This window comes from Lemur catta, chromosome 15, assembly GCF_020740605.2.
Source record: "Lemur catta isolate mLemCat1 chromosome 15, mLemCat1.pri, whole genome shotgun sequence".
NCBI classification, from domain to species: domain Eukaryota; kingdom Metazoa; phylum Chordata; class Mammalia; order Primates; family Lemuridae; genus Lemur; species Lemur catta.
Window position 1 is genome coordinate 10,099,659 of NC_059142.1, and position 21,003 is coordinate 10,120,661.

A 21,003-nucleotide genomic window follows, 5' to 3' on the forward strand; every position below is an offset into this window, starting at 1 on the left:
GGCAGAAGGATTGCTTGAGCCCAGGAGTGTGAGGTTGCTGTGAGCTAGGCTGACGCTAGGGCACTCTAGCCCAGGGAACAGAGCGAGACTCTGCCTCAAAAAAAAAAAAAAAAAACTCTAAGTAAAGCCTTTCCTGTTTACTATAGTGGTGAGTATGAAGATTTAAAAAAAAAAAAAAAGGAAGAAGAAGAAAAACAAAAATTAAAAAACAAAATTAAAAATGGAAATAAAAATAATAAATAAAATAAAAGACACTCTAAATGCCTCACTGAAGAATTGGGATAACAGCAGTAGCTATCTCCTAAGGGCTGTGTGAGGATTACTGGATTAATGCCTGTTAAGGGCTCAGAACGGTGTCTGGCATGAAGGAGGCACCAGACAAATGCTGGCAGTTGTTGTAAAACCAGGTGCATTTATAGTCTCTTCACTGTGACATCATTGTCCCAACGGCCACTTATATCAGACTGGAAGACAAGAATTCTCCCAATGCCAATACACTCTGGTAACCTTCCTTTTAACATGTACAGAATCCTTTTACACAATTCAGTTGTTCCAAACACTCATGGGACACTGTTTAGATACCGTACATAAGTCATGTTTACAAGGATAATTAGGACAATTTCCTCAGTTGATGTGACTCAAAAGGAAGTTTACAAGAACTCCTTAAAAGTTCATTTTGGTGTGACAATTATAGTGTAAAGAGAAATATACCTTTGTTCTCTTCCTAACTCTGTAGACTTTTTTAAGTTATAAAAGTGGGCCAGGCGCAGTGGCTCACACCTGTGATCCTAGCATGCTGGGAGGCTGAGGCGGGAGGATCCCCTGAGCTCAAGAGTTCGAGACCAGCCTGAACAAGAGCGAGGACAAGAAATGGACTCATTTTTCTCAGACATTAATGTGTATATAAATCCCCTGGGATTTTGTTAAAAATGCAGATTCTGCTTGAGTGAGTCTGGGAAAGGGCCTGAGATTCTGCCTGTCTAACGTGCTCCCAAGTGCTTTGTGTGGCAAATGTCCTGCTGTGCTGCTCCGTGCAGCAGCCAGTAGCCACACACAGCTGTTGGGCACTTGAAATGGGTCTAGTGTGAAATGAGCTGTACTTTAAGTGTTAAATACCCCCCAGATTTCGAAGACTTAGTATAAAAAATTGTTTTTATATTTATCATGTGTTGATATGGTAACATTTTAGATATCCTGGGTTAAATAAAATATATTAGATTTTTTTTTTTTTTTTTTTTTGAGACAGAGTCTCACTCTGTTGCCCGAGCTAGAGTGCTGTGGCATCAGCCTAGCTCACAGCAACCTCAAACTCCTGGGCTCAAGAGATCCTCCTGCCTCAGCCTCCCGAGTAGCTGGGACTACAGGCATGTGCCACCATGCCCGGCTAATGTTTCTCTCTATATTTTTAGCTGTCCATATAATTTCTTTCTATTTTTTTTTTTTTTAGTAGAGAGAGGGTCTCACTCTTGCTCAAGCTGGTCTTGAACTCCTGAGCTCAAACAATCCGCCTGCCTCAACCTCCCAGAGTGCTAGGATTACAGGCGTGAGCCACTGAGCCCAGCCATGTTTGGGAAGTTTTTAGACAATTATTCTTTCAAATATTTTTTTCTGCTCTATTCTCCCCTTCCGGGAGTCCAATAACATGAATATTTGGCTATTTCATTTCGCCTCACAGGTTCCTGAGACTTTTATTCATTTTTTGCAATCTTTTTCTCTTCTTTCTCTTTTTAGAATAATTCTATTTATCTATCTTCAAGTTTACTGACTCTCCTCTGTCGTCTGCTATTAAGCCTATCCATTAGGCCAGGCAGGGTGGCTCATGCCTGTAATCCTAGCACTCTGGGAGGCCAAGGCGGGCGGATCATTTGAGCTCAGGAGTTGGAGACCAGCCTGAGCAAGAGCGAGACCTCCATCTCTACTAAAAAAATAGAAAGAAATTATCTGGACAACTAAAAATATATATAGAAAAAAAAAATTAGCCGGCATGGTGGCTCATGCCTGTAGTCCTGGCTACTAGGGAGGCTGAGGCAGGAGGATCGCTTGAGCCCAGGAGTTTGAGGTTGCTGTGAGCTAGGCTGACACCATGGCACTCTAGCCGGGGTAACAGAATAAGACTCTGTCTCAAAAAAAAAAAAAAAAAAAAAAGCCTATCCATTAAACTTTTTGTATCAGATGCTGTATTTTTCAGTTCTAGAATTTTCATTAGTATATGTAGTCGACTCATTGTTTGTGATAGTTATGTTTTGTAAAGTGGCTGCTCCTAGGAGAAATAAATACATAGTTAGATACCTGCAAGCCTCTGGTCACAACATTTTTATCAACTGATCAATACATAGCCTTGTTTTACCTTGTTTAATATATGTTGTTAATTATCGCTGAACTCACAGCCAACAGCATTATAACTCATGCCAGTATGAAGCTTATTTAGCACATATATTTTCTCTGTAAGGTACATAACAGCCTACTTGCATTTAGGAACACCAGACAACATTTCAGCACTATGCTGGTGGGGGGAGCATTTTAAGCAACAAAATCATCAACCAAAAGCATAAAATATGAAAAATGTGGCACAGTGGCTCATGCTTACAATCCCAGCACTTATGAAGGCCGAGATGGGAGGATCACTTGAGCCCAGGAGTTTGAGACCAGCATGGGGCAATGTAGCCAGACCCTGTTTCTACAAGAAATCAAAAAAATTAGCTGGGCATGTTGGCACACCTATAGTTCCAGAAGTTTGGGAGGCTGAGGCAGGAAGAGCCCTTGAGCCTGGGAGTTGGAGGTTGTAGTGAGCTGTCATGGTGCCACTGCACTCCAGCCTGGCAACAGAGCAAGACCCTGTGTCAAAAAAAAAAAAATGTATGTGAAAATTGTGTCACTAAATACACTGAGAAAATAGAAAACAAGAAAGCAGAGCATTGCTTTGTTTAACCTCAGCTGTGAACATATGTGTTGGGAGACTCAAATATTTTGCCAGGCTGTGCATATCTGCAAATGGTCACCAGTATTGATTTCAGAGTTATAAATAAATTTTAGGCAGTAGATGAGTTTGCAAATCTGGAATCCATGAACAATAAGTATCAGCTGTGTGTGTGTATGTGTGTGTCCATCCCTCCCTCTCTCTGCTGAGGGTTCTCTTTTTTTTTTTTTTTTTGAGACAGGACTAGAGTGGCACTCTAGTGGCATCATAGCTCACTGCAGCCTCCAACTCCTGGGCTCAAGCAATCCTCCTGCCCCAGCTTCCTAAGTAGCTGAGACTATAGGTGCATACCACTATGCCTGGGTAATTTTTCTATTTTTTGTAGAGACAGGGTCTTGCTATGTTGCCCAGGCTGGTGTCAAACTCCTGGCCTCAAGCAATCCTCCTGCCTCGGCCTGCCAAAGTGCCAGGATTACAGGTGTGAGCCATGGCACCCAGCCAGGGCTTCCCTTCTTTGGCTCTCTTTTCCAGGATTTCCCACTCACTTCCTAATGCTATGGTTATCCTGGGCTTTGTCCTCTGGTTCTTCTGGCCAGAAAAACAGTGGGTTTTCTATCAGATTACTGTAACCACCATGCTCCACACTACAATTGTGGCCTCCCTCCAAAATCTGCCTGCTTTTGTTCACTCCAGAGCCTTCAGGAGTTCAGAGTTCACCCCTGTTTTCTGTTGGACGATCAGTCTGTTAGGAGCTTACTTCATCATACTGGAGTTGGAACTCTCAGGCATGCTTTCTCTAATGAAAGCATTTTAAAGCAATAAATTTTTAAAAATAGACTTTATTTTTTAGAACAATTTTAGGTTCACAGCAAAACTGAGCAGAATATACAGAGAGTTCCCATTTACACCCTCCCATCCATCCACATGCACAGGTTCTGCCACTATCAAGATCAAGATCCTGGTCGGATGTGATGGCTCACACCTGTAATCTTTTTTTTTTTTTTTTTTGAGACAGAGTGTCACTTTGTTGCCCGGGCTAGAGTGAGTGCCGTGGCGTCAGCCTCGCTCACAGAAACCTCAAACTCCTGGGCTTAAGCAATCCTACTGCCTCAGCCTCCCGAGTAGCTGGGACTACAGGCATGTGCCACCATGCCCGGCTAATTTTTTCTATATACATTTTTAGTTGTCCAGATAGTTTATTTCTATTTTTAGTAGAGACGGGGTCTCGCTCAGGCTGGTCTCAAACTCCTGACCTCGAGCGATCCACCCGCCTCGGCCTCCCAGAGTGCTAGGATTACAGGCGTGAGCCACCGCGCCCGGCCACACCTGTAATCTTAACACTCTGCGAGGCCAAGACGGGAGGATACCTTGAGGCTAGGAGTTGGAGACCAGCCAGGGCAATATGGCAAGACCCCGTCTCTACAAAATATTTTTTTAAATTATCCAGGCGTGGATTGTGTTCCCCTAGCCCTGCACTAGGCAATCACTGACCTATGTTCTGTCTCTGTGGATTTACGAATTCTGGCCATTTCATATAAATGGAATCCTAGAGTCTCTGTGGTCTTTTGTGATTAGCTTTTCACTTACATAATTTCAAGATTCATTCACTTTGTAGCCTGTATCAGTAATTCATTCTTTTTTATTGTCATATATTCGATGACATGGATATACCACATTTTGTTCATCCATTTATATAACAGTTGATGGGCCTTTGGGTTGTTTCTACTTTTTGGCTATTCTAAAAATCCTGCTATGAAAATTCATGTACAGGTATTTGTGTGAACACATGTTTTCATTCCTCTTGGGTATGTAACTAGAAATGGAATTCCTAGGTCATATGATAACTTTATGTTTAGCCTTTTGAAAAACTGCCAGACTGTATTCCAAAGTGACAGTGCTGGTTTACATTCCTAACAATAGTATATGAGGGCTCCAGTTTCCCTACATTCTTGTCAACACCTTATTACCTATGTTTTGGATTATAGTCATCCTAGTGACCGTGAGGTGCTATGTCATTGTGCTTTGATTTGCATTTCTCTGAAGCTAATGATGTTGAGCATGTTTTCATGTGCTTATTGTTCATCTGTATACATTCTTTAGAGAAATGTTGGTTCAATTCCTTTGACATTTTTTAATTGAGGTATTTTTTGTTGTTGTTGAGTTGTAAGAGTTTCTGAATACGTGACCTTTATAGGATAAACGATTTGCAAATATTTTTCCCCTTCTATAGATTGTCTTGTCACCTTCTAAATAATGTCCCTGGATGTACAAAAGTATAAACGTTTCTAATTTTAATTTAATTTTATTTTATTTTGTTTACACAAGTTTTTAATTTTTATAAAGTTCAATTTATCTTTTTTATTTTTTCAGAGATGAGATTTTGCTCTGTCGCCCAGACTAGAGTGCAATGGTGTGGTCACAGTGCACTGCAACCTTGAACTCCAGGACTCAGGCATTCCTCCCGCCTCAGCCTCCCCAGTAGCTAGGACTACTACAGGTGTGAGCTACTGCACCTGGCCTAATTTACTTATTTTGTTATTATTGTTGCTAATGCTTTTGGTGTCATATCTAAAAATCTGGTTGGGCATAGTGGCTCATGCCTGTAATGCCAGCACTTTGGGAGGCTGAGGCAGGAGGATCCCTCGAGCCCAGTTGAATCGGGTCTTTGAACTTTATTCTTAAGTCAAGAGTGCTCCCCTTAGCTGTTTTTCCCCCAGTTCTCTTTGGCAAACTAGCTAGCTTCTCGTTTAACTTGCTGCTCTTAAATAAGAGGAACTATACTTGACATTTGAACAATGTAAGGGTTAGGGGCACCAATCCCCCATGCAGTTAAAAATCCACATATAACTTTTGATTCCCCAAAAACGTAACTACTAATAGCCTACTGTTGACTGGAAACCTTACCAATAACATAGTCAACTAACACATATTTTGTATGTTATATGTATTATGTACTGTATTCTTACAATAAAGTAAGCTAGAGAAAAGAAAATGTTATTAAGAAAATCATAAGGAAGAAAAAATATATTTACTATTCCTTAAATGGAAGTGGATCATTACAAAGGTCTTCATCCTCATCATCTTCACGTTGACTAGGCTGAGGAGGAGGAAGAGGGTTTGGTCTTACTGTCTCAGGGGGTGGCAGAGGCAGAAGAAAATCCATGGATAAGTTCAAATTTGTGTTGTTCAAGCATAGATTATACCAGCTTCCTCCTATTTGCCTACCACCAAAATCTCAAATTATTTAAGAGAGTGCCCTTAGACTTGAACCTCCCTACACTCTATTTCAAATAAAGCCAGTTCCTTTGGAGAGAGTGTCAGATCTCCATGTTCTTATGAACTACCCATTTCCCTGGGCGAAATCTCTGAGCCACTACTCTGGCTGCCAGGCAGGGGTGGTCGCCCTGATCTTCTCAGCTTGCCCCTCCTGAGCATAGAGCCTCTGCCCTGTGGTGAGCTGGGGTGAGGACACTCAGGGCCCCAGTATTCTCGGCCTGCCACAGCTGGGGCGAAGCCTCTGTCCACTGTACTCCTTGACTGGGAGCTGAGGAGGAAGCCCCAGCATCTTGCCCACACCTGTTCAGAGTGGAGCTTCCAGCAAACAGAGCCTTCGGGGGTGTGGATAGGGAGCAGGGTGTGATTCAAGTGCCAGAGACTTACTGTTCTTAACAAGTTTTAGTAGATTTTCTTGGATAAATGTTTCTTGATTTGCAGTATCCTCTTGGGACAATTACTTTAAATTACTTTTTTAAATGTTTTTTTACCAATTTGCTTGTTTTACTAGGGAGTGGTCCAGGAACTCCTCATGCTGCCATCCAGAGGGAAACTTCACCTCCAGTCTTCTTTTCTTTTCTCTCTTTTTTTTTTTTTTTTTTGAGACAGAGTCTTGCTCTGTTGTCCAGGCTAGAGTGAGTGCCGTGGCGTCAGCCTAGCTCACAGCAACCTCAAACTCCTGGGCTTAAGAGATCCTACGGCCTCAGCCTCCTGAGTAGCTGGGACTACAGACATGCACCACCATGCCCAGTTAATTTTTTCTATATATATTTTTAGCTGGCCAGATAATTTCTTTCTGTTTTTAGTAGAGACGAGGTGGGGGGGGGGAAGGTCTCGCTCTTGCTCAGGATGGTCTCGAACTCCTGACCTCGAGCGATCCACTGGCCTCAGCCTTCCAGAGTGCTAGGATTACAGGCGTGAGCCACCGCGCCTGGCTGCTTCTTTCTCTTTTTAAAAAATTGACAGCTTTACAGACATGTAATTTACATACTATACAATTCACCTATTTCAGTGTAGAATTCAAGGTTTTTAGTATATTTACAGATATATGCAAACATCACCCCAACCAATTTTAGAATATTTTCATCACTTCAAAAAGAAACCCAGCCAGGCACAGTGGCTCCTGTCTCTAATGCCAGCACTTTGGGAGGCCAAGGCAAGAGGATCACTTGAGGCCAGGAATTGGAGGCTGCAGTGATGCAGTGAGCTGTGAGCACGCCACTGCATTCTAGCCTCTCAGTGACAGAGTGAATCTGTCTCTAAAAAAAAAAAGAAGAAACCCCATATCCTCTTTTTTTCCCAGGTAGTACTTCAAGTGACACCATATCCTCATATCCTTTAGCTATGGCCTCCCCTGTCCTCTCACACCCCACCCCCAACTCTAAGCAACCATTAGTCTACTTTCTGTCTGTATAGAATTGTCTATTCTGGACACTTCATGTAAATGGAATCATAGTATGTGGTCTTTTGTGACTTGTTTCTTTTTAACTTTGTTCTTGAAAGATGGTGTTATTGGTTATTGAATTCTAGGTTGTAGGTGTAATTCTGCAGTCTCTTGTCTCTTCTGACTCTTGCATCATGCCTTAATTGCTTGATAGCTTTTGATTGTGAGCTGTTCTCTTTTTCCTTGGAACTTTATCTGTGGGAGAACTTTGAGTCTGATTGATTGATTCTTCCGCTCCTCTAGCAAGAATTTGTATTGCTTCTGCCTGGCACCTGGGTGCACCACCAACCCAGGAATTCTCCAAAATCTCTTGTTAAGGTTTTCTTGGGCTACACGGGCAGTGTTTGTTCGTTCAAATATGGGATGACTGACTTGAGGTTTCACTGAGAACCTGTCCAAGATTAAGACAGGCAAGTTTTCTTGTTGCCTTCTTACCTGAAATGGGTTTTTGTTTTTGTTTTCTTACATGCCTTTACACTGAGGTTGTAGGAGGTCGCAGCCATATGCAGAAATCCCCCATTATCTTAGTAGAACCCAGGGCTTTATCTTCTGTCCTCTACATCCCAGAGAAACATCGGGCAAAACTCAATGTCTCCTGTGTTTCACAGAAGCCCTCGGGGAGAAAAGCTGACTTTGGCACTCAGTTATCTCCCAGGCTTCCTGATTTCACTTCATTTTTGGCCTCTGTAGGAGTACTTGTAGTACTTGTGCCAACGCAGGAGCATTTTTTTTTTAAAGTTGTGAGGTTTTTTGGACAAAATATTTCATCCAGGATTTTAGTCTTCTCAATTAGGAGAGTTATTTAGGATATCTAGTCTGCTCTTCCACATGCATGTGGCTTTTAACCTTTTTATTTTGTCGGCATTTATAATATTTACTTTCTGTTCTGCAAATACAGTCAAGTATTGCTTAGCAAAGGGTATACATTCTAAGAAATGAGTCATTGTGCGAACATTATAGAGTGCGCTTACGCAAACCTAGATGGTATAGCCTACTACACGCCTAGGCTATATATTAATATATGGCCTATTGCTCCTAGGATACAAACCTGTACAGCATGTTACTGCACTGAATACTGCAGGCAATTGCAACACAATGCTAAGTATTTGTGGATCCACATATATCTAAACACAGAAAAGGCACAGAAGGCTGGGCGAGGTGGCTCACGCCTGTAATCCTACCGCTTTGGGAGGCTGAGGTGAGTGGATCGTTTGAGCTCAGGAGTTCGAGACCAGCCTGAGCCTGAGCCAGAGCAAGACCCCGTCTCTACTAAACATAGAAAGAAAGTATATGGACAACTAAAAATATATAGAGAAAAAACTAGCTGGGCATGTTGGCACATGCCTGTAGTCCCAGCTACTCAGGAGGCTGAGGAAGGAGGATCGCTTGAGCCCAGGAGTTTGAGGTTGCTGTGAGCTAGGCTGACGCCACTGCACTCTAGCCTGGGTGACAAAGTGAGACTCTGTCTCAAAAAGAAAAAAAAAAGAAAAAAAATGGTACACCTGTATAAGGCACTTACCATGAATGTTGCTTGCAGGATTGGAAGTTGCTCAGGGTGAGACAGGGAGTGAGTGGTGAGTGAATGTGAAGGCCTAGGACATTATTGTGCACTACTGCAAGGCAGGGGGCGGTGGCTCACGCCTATAACCCTAGCACTCTGGGAGGCTGAGGCAGGAGGATCGCTCGAGGTCAGGAGTTCAAAACCAGCCTGAGCAAGAGCAAGACCCCTGTGTCTACTAAAAATAGAAAGAAATTAGCTGGACAACTAAAATATATAGAAAAAATTAGCCGGGCATGGTGGCGTATGCCTGTAGTCCCAGCTACTCAGAGACTGAGGCAGTAGGATCCCTTAAGCCCAGGAGTTTGAGGTTGCTGTGAGCTAGGCTGACACTACGGCACTCTAGCCCGGGGAACAGAGTGAGACTCTGTCTCAAAAAAAAAAGAACCAAAAACAACTGTACACTACTGTAGATTTATAAACACTGTACACTTAGACTACATTAAATCTATAAGAAAATAAAGTAATTGTGCTACAACAGCACTAGGTGATAGGGATTTTTTAGCTCTGTTATAATCTTAGGGGGCCACCATTGTATTTGCGGGCTATTGTTGACTAGAATGTAGTTATGCAGGGCATAACTATATAATCCCTCCAGTTGTGTAGTCTTATTTATTTGTGTAGATGGCTAGTGTCTGGTCTTCTTACCACTGCTTCTACCCTGTCATCTTTTTTATTCATCTCTCTAGTAATTTTTTTAGAAAGGGTCCATAATTGCTTTGTTATAGTCCCTGAATTCTTTTATTTTTGGGAATATTCTCCTGTAGGCTTTAAAACTGAAGGACATCTTGGTTGGATATTTATTATATTCTTGTAACACTTTCTCTTCTTCAGAATTTTATAGAGATTGCTTGATTTTTTTCTGGCATTGAACACTGCTTTGGAGAAATCTGAGGCTCTCCTGATATTTTTACCTTTAATTTTCCTGCCTGGATGCTTGAGGAATTATTTCTTTATCTATTTTTTTTTTTTTTTTTTTGAAACAGAGTCTCACTTTGTTTGTTGCCCGGGCTAGAGTGAGTGCCGCGGCGTCAGCCTAGCTCACAGCAACCTCAAACTCCTGGGCTTAAGGGATCCTACTGCCTCAGCTTCCCGAGCAGCTGGGACTATAGGCATGCGCCACCATGCCTGGCTAATTTTTTCTATATATATTTTTAGTTGTCCAGATAATTTATTTCTATTTTTAGTAGAGATGGGGTCTCGCTCAGGCTGGTCTCGAACTCCTGACCTCGAGCAATCCACCCGCCTCGGCCTTTATCTATTTTTTTTTAAGACAGAGTCTCCCTGTGTCACCCAGGCTAGAGTGCAGTGGAATCATCATAGTTCACTGCAGCCTCAAACTCCTGGGCTCAAGCAATCCTCCTGCCTCAGTCTCCGAGTAGCTGGGACTACAGGCATACGCCATCATGCCCGGCTAATTTTTTCTATATATTTTAGTTGTCCAGCTAATTTCTTTCTATTTTTAGTAGACACAGGGGTCTTGCTCTTGCTCAGGCTGGTTTCGAACTCTTGACCTCGAGCAATCCTCCTGCCTCGGCCTCCCAGAGTGCTAGGGTTATAGGTGTGAGCCACCGCCCCCTGCCTTGCAGTAGTGCACAATAATGTCCTAGGCCTTCACATTCACTCACCACTCACTCCCTGTCTCACCCTGAGCAACTTCCAATCCTGCAAGCAACATTCATGGTAAGTGCCTTATACAGGTGTACCATTTTTTTTCTTTTTTTTTTCTTTTTGAGACAGAGTCTCACTTTGTCACCCAGGCTAGAGTGCAGTGGCGTCAGCCTAGCTCACAGCAACCTCAAACTCCTGGGCTCAAGCGATCCTCCTTCCTCAGCCTCCTGAGTAGCTGGGACTACAGGCATGTGCCAACATGCCCAGCTAATTTTTTCTCTATATATTTTTAGTTGTCCATATAATTTCTTTCTATTTTTAGATCCTCCTGAGTTGCTGGGACTACAGGTGCACACCACCAAGCCCGGCTAATTTTTCTATGTTTAGTAGAGACGGGGTCTTGCTCTTGCTCAGGCTGGTCTCAAACTCCTGACCTCAAGCAATCCTCCTACTGTGGCCTAGCAGAGTGCTGGGATTACAGGCGTGAGCCACTGGGCCTGGTCTGGCTTCTTTCACTTAGCATAGTGTCCTCAAGGTTCATCCATGTTGTAGCATGTGTCAGAATATCCTTCCCTTTTAAGGCTGAATAATACTCCATTGTACGTATATGCCACATTTGGTTTATCCATTTGTCCATCCATAGACTTTTGAGTTGCTTCCACCTTTTGGCTATTGTGAATAATGCTGCTATGAACAATGACGCACAAAGATCTCTTAAAGACCCCGCTTTTAATTCTTTGCTACATATATACCCAGAAGTGGAATTGCTGGGTCATATGGTAATTCAATTTTTAATTTTTTGAGGAACTGCCATATAGTTTTACATAGCAGCTACATCATTTTACATTCCCACTAACAGTACACAAAGGCTACAACTTCTCCACATTCTTACCAACATTTTGCTATTTTCTGATTTTTTTTAATGGCAGATGTCCTAATGGAATATCCTAATGGAATGGATAGTAGACATCCTAATGGCATCTCCTTGTTTTTATTTGCTTTTGCCTAATGATTAGTGATGTTGAGCATCTTTTCAAGGCTGTTGGTATTTCTTCTTCGGAGAAATGTCTATTCAAGTAGTTTGTCCAGTCAGATTTGTGTGTGTATGTGAATTGTAGGAGTTCTTTATATAAGCCCTTCTCAAGTAAAATTTGCAAATATTTTCTCCCCTTCTGTGGGGGGCCTTTCCTCTGTGTTGATTTTGTCCTTTGATGCACAGAAGTTTTACATTTTGAGGTAGTCCAGTTTACCTGTTTTTAGTCTTGTTGTCTGTACTTTTGGTGTCATATCAAAAAAAATCGTTGTTTTTTTTTCCCCTTTGTTTTTTTCTTGGAGTTTTCTATGCAGCTGGGAATACTTGGGTAGCCCCTCTCCCCAGGGCTAACTCCAACTGCTGCCTAAGTCGCCCTTCTCCAGGAGGCCGTATCTAATCCCAGCTGCATGCCCAGTGCCCTGTGGCATCCTCTGATGTCCCACACAGCACCATTTCTCCTTCACAAGTGTCCTGAGGTCATTACTTGGTGGGCATTCGTCATCTAGAAGACAGGAGCCTGCTTGTTCTCAGCGTAGCTCTGGTGCCCAGAACAGCACTCAGTGCACAGCAGGGCCCCGCACATTTCTGCAGGACAAATGAATGAGTGACCAAGTGTCAAATGAGTAGGACAGACTGTGAGTACAGGTAAGTTTAAAATCTGGATGGTCAGAAAGAGGTGAGGTCTGAACTGCGCCTTAAAGGCCAGGAAGGGTTTGAAGGAGAAAGACCTTTGAGAAGGGTTTCTAGCTGGAGGGACAAGAGATACTGCACTTGGAGGTGGGAATGGGCAAAGGTGGTATGATAAGAAATACATTTGGTCTTTGTTCCCGGGTCCTGGCAGGTGGCTCCTAAAATCTTTGGAATTTCCTGAGTGACAGGGGCATCTTTCCTTATTCATAATGAGTGCTTTTGATCACAGCTGAGTTTATGTTAATGAGGTAACTTAGGTTGGGGCCCCTAGACAGCCCCAAAATGGGGGCCTGGTCACCAGAAAGATAGAGTGATCAGAGGGTTGAAGCTTTCAGCCCTGCCCACCAACCTCTGGCAAGGAGAGCAGGGGTGCGGCTGGAGATTAAGCTCCATAAAAACTCCTGCACGAGATTTGATGAGCTGCCCATAGGTCAGCACAGGGAGGTGGGAGGGGGCTCGCCCTGAAAGGGCACACCCCCTTCCCCTGCACCTTGCCCTGTGCGTCTTTCCCACTTGGCAGCTCCTGGGTTGTATCCTTTATAGTAAATTGTCAATGTAGGTGAAGTGCCTTCCTGAGTTCTGTGAGTTCTAGCAAATTATCTAACTGTAGGAGGCCGTCATGGGAACATCTGATTTACAGAGTCAGAAGCATGGGTGGCCCTGTGGGGCAGTCTTGTGGGACTGAGCCCTTAAGCTGTGGGGTCTGTGCTAACTTGGGGTTGCCAGTGTCAGAATTGAATTGAATTGTTGAACAACTAGTTGGTGTCTAGACAATCAGAGAATTGGTTGTTGACACTGGGAAACATCTCAGAGAAAGGCTGTCTGAACATTGCCCGGCAGCCGACCTGTCTGCAGGAGGGGCTGGGGTCAGGGGCTGCGGGGGACCCAGCCTTCACTGGGCTTATGAATCTGCCTGTAAGGATGAGGGAAACCAGCAAAGAGTTGGAACCGCCCTGTGATGTAATAAAATACTGTTTTCTGGAAGATTCTTTTGGCAGCAGGTGCAAGATGGTTGGGAAGGGGGAGATGCTGCAGGTACAGAGGCCAGCTTGGAAACCTCTGCTGGTTTGAAACCTCTTCCACGATGTCTGAAGAACCCAGCTCTTTACTTACGTGCAATGATCTTCAATCTTTTGCTAAGAACCTCTTGGGCAGCACTAACTGGTCACAGCTCAGCCTCCCAGCGTGCACCTGTTTAACTGTGTTGATTATGCAGGTGGGTTTGGTGGAACATACACACAGGCTCTGTCCTTGTCATCCGCCATCCCCAAAAGCACAGAGCGGGACACTGTGCCCGCTCACCTGCCTGGTCGGGTGAGCGAATGCTTTCATGCAGGCATTCTTTCTGCCCCCTGAATGACACCTCCCCCTCCACTGCAGCTTTTTTTTTTTGTAACCCACAAGTGAAACTTCATTTTCAAAGGCTGCGTTAGCGTCTCTCACAGCATAATTTAGGTAAGATATTCCTCACGAGTCAGGCAGACTGCCCTGTGCGCAAATTCTGTACTCATCAATTGGTTAAAGAATTAGGTAAAAATAAAAGGTAAATTAAGAAAGAGCCTCAACAAACGCATAATGGGAAATCCACACAACAGTTTGTCGGGAGATGTTATTTTCCAGAGGCCACGGAGAGACGACAGACACTTTTGTCTCAATAGTTACATAGATCTGACTTAGAAAATGTGTATGAGGAGATAAATCTATTTATACCAATGTTTAGGAATCTGTTAGGTCTGGAGCCGAGAGAGACACATGAAGCCTCATGTGTAGCAAAATGCTGTTTATTTGGGACATCTCGGTGCAGATGGGTGGAGGCCAAAAAGCATCCACCCCGAGGGAGGGGAGAGCCTTGGGTTTTGTAGAGGGTTTCTCAGCGGGGAGTGAGTACCTGGGCCAGAACAGCTGCTGCAATAAAAAAATTTTTTTTTAAACAACCCATTTCTGGGACCCCTGGGTCAGTCTCATCCTGTAGAGATACGGGAGGAGGGTAGTTCCGTCCTTATCAGGGGGGATAGGAGTGCTGGCTGCAGCTGTCTGTTAGGTTTACAACCTCGGGGACTCTGCTGACCCCTGCGGCTATTGTTTCCCAGACCTCGGTTTTCCATTAACTGCATTCCGTGTCCCATACATACTTTTGGAATTCCCACCTGGAACGAACCTAACAGAATCAAAGTCCACAGACTGATCAAAGCATCTTCCTCAGCGCTGAGGAGTCTGTGCTTGTGTTAATCTAACCCTATCCCAACAGCTCGGAAGGCATTCAGCACACCCGCCCAGCTCGCCGTCCTCACTCTCTCCCAGGGGCAGGGGGGCACAGTCGGACACTGAGACTCCGGGCGAGCGCACACGCAGGGGGAGGCTGGGCTGCACCCACCCACGCCACAGTGTGAATCCAGACACAGCTCCCTGGAGGGGCTCCAGGATTCCAGACTGACTGAATTCTCCGTGGAATATGAAAACTAAAAATTACTTGATTATAGAAGTTTCTTATTTTTTCCAGCCAAAATATTAGATTTGCCAGCAAGTATCACTTCAAAGCAATCACTGTCATGGTCATCACCATGGTGTCCACTGCGGTTTAAGAGAGAAGCCTGGTACGTTTTCTCAGAATAATGCTTGCTCAGGCGGAATAGAGTACATTCCTCATGTGCAACTACAATTTTCTCTTTGTAAAATGAAAATTGCCCTGCACAGCCCCTCGCACGCAAGGGGGGGCTCCGCAGATATTTGCTAGCAGTGAGCAGACAGCGGTGCCTCAATAATTGTCCACTGACCCGGCCCAAACACGACTTAAGAACATGCAAGACCTAAACAGGCCTTACAATCCATCAAAAACCCAAAGACAAAGCTGCCACCAGTGTGGCCATTTGGTGTCATTTGGCTGCCCAGGATTTGAATATTTGGGGAATTTCCTGTTGTTGAGGTTCAGAAACTGATACCCCAAAATATGGCGCTTTAACAGGCTGAACTGAAGAAGCCTCACATTCTCTCTGACCTTCTCACTCCAAAACCATCTTTCCTTTATCTGCCCAAGATCCAGACTCACCAAAAGGAAGCTTTTTTTCTTCCTCTCCCTGTAAGACCAAGCATGTGACCACATCTGAACAGACCTTGCACAAGATAATGTCCAAGTTTTTTTTCTCTGTTCCCTGACCCATGACCCGCTCATTCTCCCCCGTGATCCCCTCAGCAGAATTCCCCTCGCCCCTCCCATAACCTGTTTTGCCAGGATGGTCTGTAAGCCCTGAACTCCGCTGGGTGGTGGATCATCACTGGGTAGCTCTCCCCGGGTACATGTTAATAAAATTTGTATGTCTTTTCTCCAATCAGTCTGCCATTTGTGAGTTGATTTTTCAGTGAACCTTCATGTTAGGGTGGAAAGCCTAGGAGGTGCTCACGGCGCGGGTGGAGAAAGATTTCTCATGTAGAGATTAAGATATAAAAGTAAAAAATGTCAACGGAAAAGAAACCAAACTCTGTAAAATAATTTTAAAGAGATTTATTCTGAGCCAAATTTGAGGATCATGACCCGGATCCACGCCCAAGAGGCCTTGAGCAAGTGGACTCGCTGTGGCTGGATTCCAGTTTGGTTTTATACATTTCAGGGAGACACGGGTTACAGGTAAAGTCATAAATCAATGCGTGGAAATCATACATTGGTTTGGCCCGAAAAGGTGGGCCATCTCGAAGCGGGGGCTTACAGGTTATAGGTGGGTTTAAAGATTCTTTGGCTTGTAATTGGTTAAAGACATGGAGCTTTGTCTAAAGGCTTGGGATGTTTTAACATAGCTGCTGTTTATCAGGGACAAGCCTCCGGACATAGATTTGTTGTGTAAATTGAGGACCTGCCGGTTTGTCTTGCATACCCTTAGGCTTGTTAATGGGTTACAAAGGCTGTCATCAAGAAGGGAGGGGGGCATGATGAGGCATGTCTGACCTCCCTCCTCCTGGCAGGCAATTTAGTTTTAGGATATTCCTTTGGCCACGAGGAGGTCCATTCAGTCAGCTGGCGGCGGGCGGGGGGGGGGGGGAGGCGGGTGGTGAGCCTAAAATTTTATTTTAGTTCACAAAAAGTTTCCTCTATCCTTTAGAAGGACAGAGAGAATGAGAAAGATAGGAAAGGGAGGAAGAGCAGGGAGATGGCTGGCATCCCAAAGAAAGAGAAAGGAGTGCCAGCCAGGAGGCCAAGTGGATTGCTGATTTTATGGGACAAAGAAAAAAAAAAAATGATGTTGTCAGTTGAAACAGAAGAGACTGTAGGGTAATTAACAGGCAGCTGACAGACATCATGTTGTCCGTTTTCCTTGCTTTTTCTGCTCCTGGAGACTAGGTTATCTCTGAAATGCAGTCAGGCTTACTGCAGGGGGTGTGATTTTGCCCCTGAGATGCGGTTTTGGGCAGGAAACTAAGGCCTGGAATTTGCCCCCTGCAGTCGGTCCGGAAGCTTCTCTGGAACACCTTGAGGCTGTGACACAAATTCTAAAAGCAGTTTCTGGTGAATGCAAAGAGAGATATTTACATTTCTTTGTTGTCTGTTGGGCTCCTTTCAGATGTTTGTGGAAACAGAGTCCCTGCAGGGCGCCTGCCAGTTAGGGCGAGAAAGAGAGCTCAAGACTGATCTTTAGATATTAGGAAATTAGGAGATTAGATATTTACCTGTTATTTCAGCAAGGCCGCCCCTTTCACTTCAGAGGACAAAGGGGAAGTGTCCCTTGGCCCCCTACACTACCAGAGGCGTTGTTGGTGGGAGGTAGAGACTTCCACCCTCACAGAGGCTCCAAGGCCAGAGGTTCACTAATTTCTTTCTATTTTTAGTAGAGATAGGGGTCTTGCTCTTGCTCAGGCTGGTCTCGAATTCCTGACCTAGAGCAATCCTCCCGCCTCACCTTGGCCTCCCAGAGTGCTAGGATGACAGGCGTGAGCCACCTTGCCCGGCCAATTTTTTTAAAGAACTGTAAGGGGCCAAGCGTGGTGACTCACGCCTGTAATCCTAGCCTCTGAGAGGGCGAGGCATGAGGATTGCTCTAGGTCAGGAGTTCGAGACCAGCCTGAGCAAGAGCGAGACTCTGTTTCTGCTAAAAATAGAAAGAAATTAGTTGGACAACTAAAAATATATAGAAAAAATTAGCCGGGCATGGTGGCACATGCCTGTAGTCCCAGCTACTCGGGAGGCTGAGGCAGAAGGACTGGTTGAGCCCAGGAGTTTGAGGTTGCTGTGAGCTAGGCTGATGCCATGGCACTCTAGCCTGGGCAACAGAATGAGACTCTGTCTCAAAAAAATAAATAAATAAATAATTTTATAAATGCACATTAGTGTATGTTGAGTCAACAACTAATGGAGTATTGTTGGAAGCACTGTGCACATAAGAGCTTCCTTCTAAAGTCAGAAGCATGGTAAATTATATATCATCGCTTAGTCTGTTCTTTATAACAATATCATATTTCTTTTTTTTCTTTTGTGGAACACATAATGAATTTGCGTGTCATCCTTGTGCAGGGGCCATGGTAATCTTCTCTGTATTGTTCCAATTTTAGTATATGTGCTGCCAAAGCAAGCACTTTTTTTAAGTTTTTAAATTAGGTCTTTAAAAACTTTTTGGCCAGAAGCGGTGGCTCATGCCTGTAATCCTAGCACTCTGGGAGGCCGAGGTGGGTGAATTGTTTGAGCTCAGGAGTTCGAGACCAGCCTGAGCAAGAGCAAGACCCCGTCTCTGCTAAAAATAGAAAGAAATTATATGGACAGCTAAAAATATATACAGAAAAAATTAGCCGGGCATGGTGGCACATGCCTGTAGTCCCAGCTACTTGGGAGACTGAGACAGGAGGATCGCTTGAGCCCAGGAGTCTGAGGTTGCTGTGAGCTAGGCTGACGCCACGGCACTCTAGCCTGGGAAACAGAGTGAGACTTTATCTCAAAATTTTTTATTTAAGAAAGTAAAAATTTTATTTAAAAAAACTTTTTAATTTATTTTGTTTCTTATTTTTTTTACCATAAACTGGGCGGGTTATAATATTATTTTAAAAATATGTTTGGATTAAAAAAAACAGAACACAGTCGGGTGCGGTGGCTCACACCTGTAGTCAGTCCTACCACTCTGGGAGGCTGAGGCAGAAGGATTGCTTGAGCCCAGGAGTTTGAGGTTGCTGTGAGCTAGGCTGATGCCAGGGCACTCTAGCCCAGGCAACAGAGTGAGAATCTGTCTCAAAAGAAAAAAAAAAGAAAAAGAAGAAAAAGAAAACTTAAAAATATATATATAGAACACTTCATGAATTTGCGTGTCATCCTTGCACAAGGGCCATGCTAATCTTCTCTGTATCGTTCCAATTTTAGTGTATGTGTTGCCGAAGCGAGCATGTTGTAAAACATTTAATTACTTATTTACAATAGATGAGCCATACATGTGGGCACGAGAGCGTATGGTGAGAATTCTCTCACTGATACCCAATTCCCCTTCTGCAGAGGAAGCCACTGGTACCCGTTTCTGTGTTTGCAGAAACACAGGCTGTGCGTACATGAGATATGATTTTGTATGTGCAAATATGTGTTTTGTATTTTTGTTTTTTTCACTTAATATATGGTAGAGCTTGTTCCTTCAATGGCTGCATGAGGGCATTAGGTTTTGTCCAGTATTTTTGTATCACAAACATTCTACAGTGAAGAAATACAGAGCTTTAAAGTGTACAGTGATATGACGCCAACAGTCCACTCCAGCAGAATACCCGTCCCCTCAAGACCTGATTTCTTTTTAGCCCATTTTCCATTTGAGACCCAGGGAGCTGGGTGCCCCACTCAAGGTCTTGCCAAAGGCCAGAAGCCAGTGGAAACAGAATCTCGGTTTCCCATTTCCCAAGCCACCACTGGCCAAAGGGTTAATGGCTATTGGCAGACACATTGTTTTTGTTTTTTATTGATTTGTGCGGTTGCATTTGACTTCCCCAAAGGGTCTGAGGCAGCTGCATTGAGGTATCAGGACTTGTGTTTGCTTTTACCACCTTCCCTCCTGCCTGGAGGGAGGCCAGGTAGTCTAACCCATCACAGCCATGCCAGAACTGAGTCGAGCTGCCGCTCAGGACTAAGGCTGAGGGAGATGTCAAGGGCCAGGGGCCAAACCAGATCCATCACATTAGTCATCAGGCCAAGCACCATGTCACCAACACACCCAAATGTGAGCTATGGGCTCAGCAGCCAGGCCCAGCAGAAGGTGTTAAATGCACACCCCTGGGAGCCTGGCCCCTCCTGACGCTTGGTACCTGCTCTGGGCTGAGTCTGACCTTGAGGCAGATGGGAAATAGATGGAGAGCTGGGGATAAAGTAGAAAACTTGTGACCCAGGAAACTGTGAAATAGCCAAAGAAGGTACAAAGGCAAAGTAGCAGATGAAGGTCAGGCTAACGGTTGCCCCCACAACCTTGCCATGCCCACCCTGCTCTCTCTCACCAAGCCCTACCCGGTCTTCAAGGAGGGTCCCCTTTCCCGTCCTCCAGCGGGGAATGGACTATGTGGGGAGACAGGAGGTCACTTTGGAGACCCAAGTGTGAATTCTGGTGCCTTCATTTCCAGGCTGCAGCATTTGAACAAAATCACTCATTCTTTTATGCAACATATATTTATTGTGCACCTACTATATGTAAGGCATTAGCCAGGTTCTAGGGAACACAGAAGAATAAGTCACTGTTCCTGCACCCATGAAGCTGATGAGTAGATAACATAGGACAGTGATGTGTTCGGGGTGAGGACAGGCAGCTGTGGAGCACAGAGGGAGGATCTAACCAGGGAGAGAAGGTCCTGGTAGAATCTCCTGGGAATTCCTTCAACAAATATATAAAGTGCCTGCTGTGGGCCAGGTATCATGCAAGGCACTGGACAAACAATGGTCCCCAAGACAGACTTAGCCCCTGTGCTCTCGGAACTTCATGATACAGTGAAGGAGGAAAATAATAAATATAAATTGTGGTAATTGCAATGATGGAAATGCATACAGTGTTGGGATCAAGAATAGCACGAGGTGGGGGATACACATGCAGAATGGGGGAGGGGGAGGCAGAACTTTCTGGTGTTGGACCAGATTTAGAGGTGTCACTATGAATTTACTATATAATATTTATATATCCTATCTCTGCTCAAGGGCCTAGAAGCAGTCACATTTCCAGTAGTACTGAGTTTACCCAGTGTTCAGATCTTGGTTGCTAAACACCCTTCTCCATGAAAGGGAACAGAGTTCCTTGAAGAAATGGCTTCTGATCCCAGGGCTGGTGCTGAGGAAGTCCAGGGTGTTCCTGGAGCATCTTATTATGAAGGGAAAGAGAGAAGAGGGAGGGAGGGAAGGAAGGAAGGAAGGAAGGAAGGAAGGAAGGAAGGAAGGAAGGAAGGAAGGAAGGAAGGAAGGAAGGAAGGAAGGAAGGAAAGGAGGAAGGGAGGGAGGGAGAGAAGAGGAGTAAATTCAATGATTAATTTTGTAATTTCTTTTCTTTTTTTTT

At 44.3% G+C, this 21,003-nt stretch overlaps 2 non-coding genes across 2 annotated transcripts; both read right to left on the minus strand.

Annotated features, from left to right (window-relative positions):
• Nucleotides 1-17,978: 17,978 nt before the first annotated feature.
• On the minus strand, nucleotides 17,979-18,085 carry LOC123621336. The gene has a single exon (XR_006729072.1). It is a non-coding gene; the product is annotated as a U6 spliceosomal RNA (small nuclear RNA).
• A 689-nt stretch (nucleotides 18,086-18,774) lies between these two features.
• Nucleotides 18,775-18,881, minus strand: LOC123621327. Its single transcript, XR_006729063.1, has one exon. It is a non-coding gene; the product is annotated as a U6 spliceosomal RNA (small nuclear RNA).
• Between the last annotated feature and the right edge of the window lie 2,122 nt (nucleotides 18,882-21,003).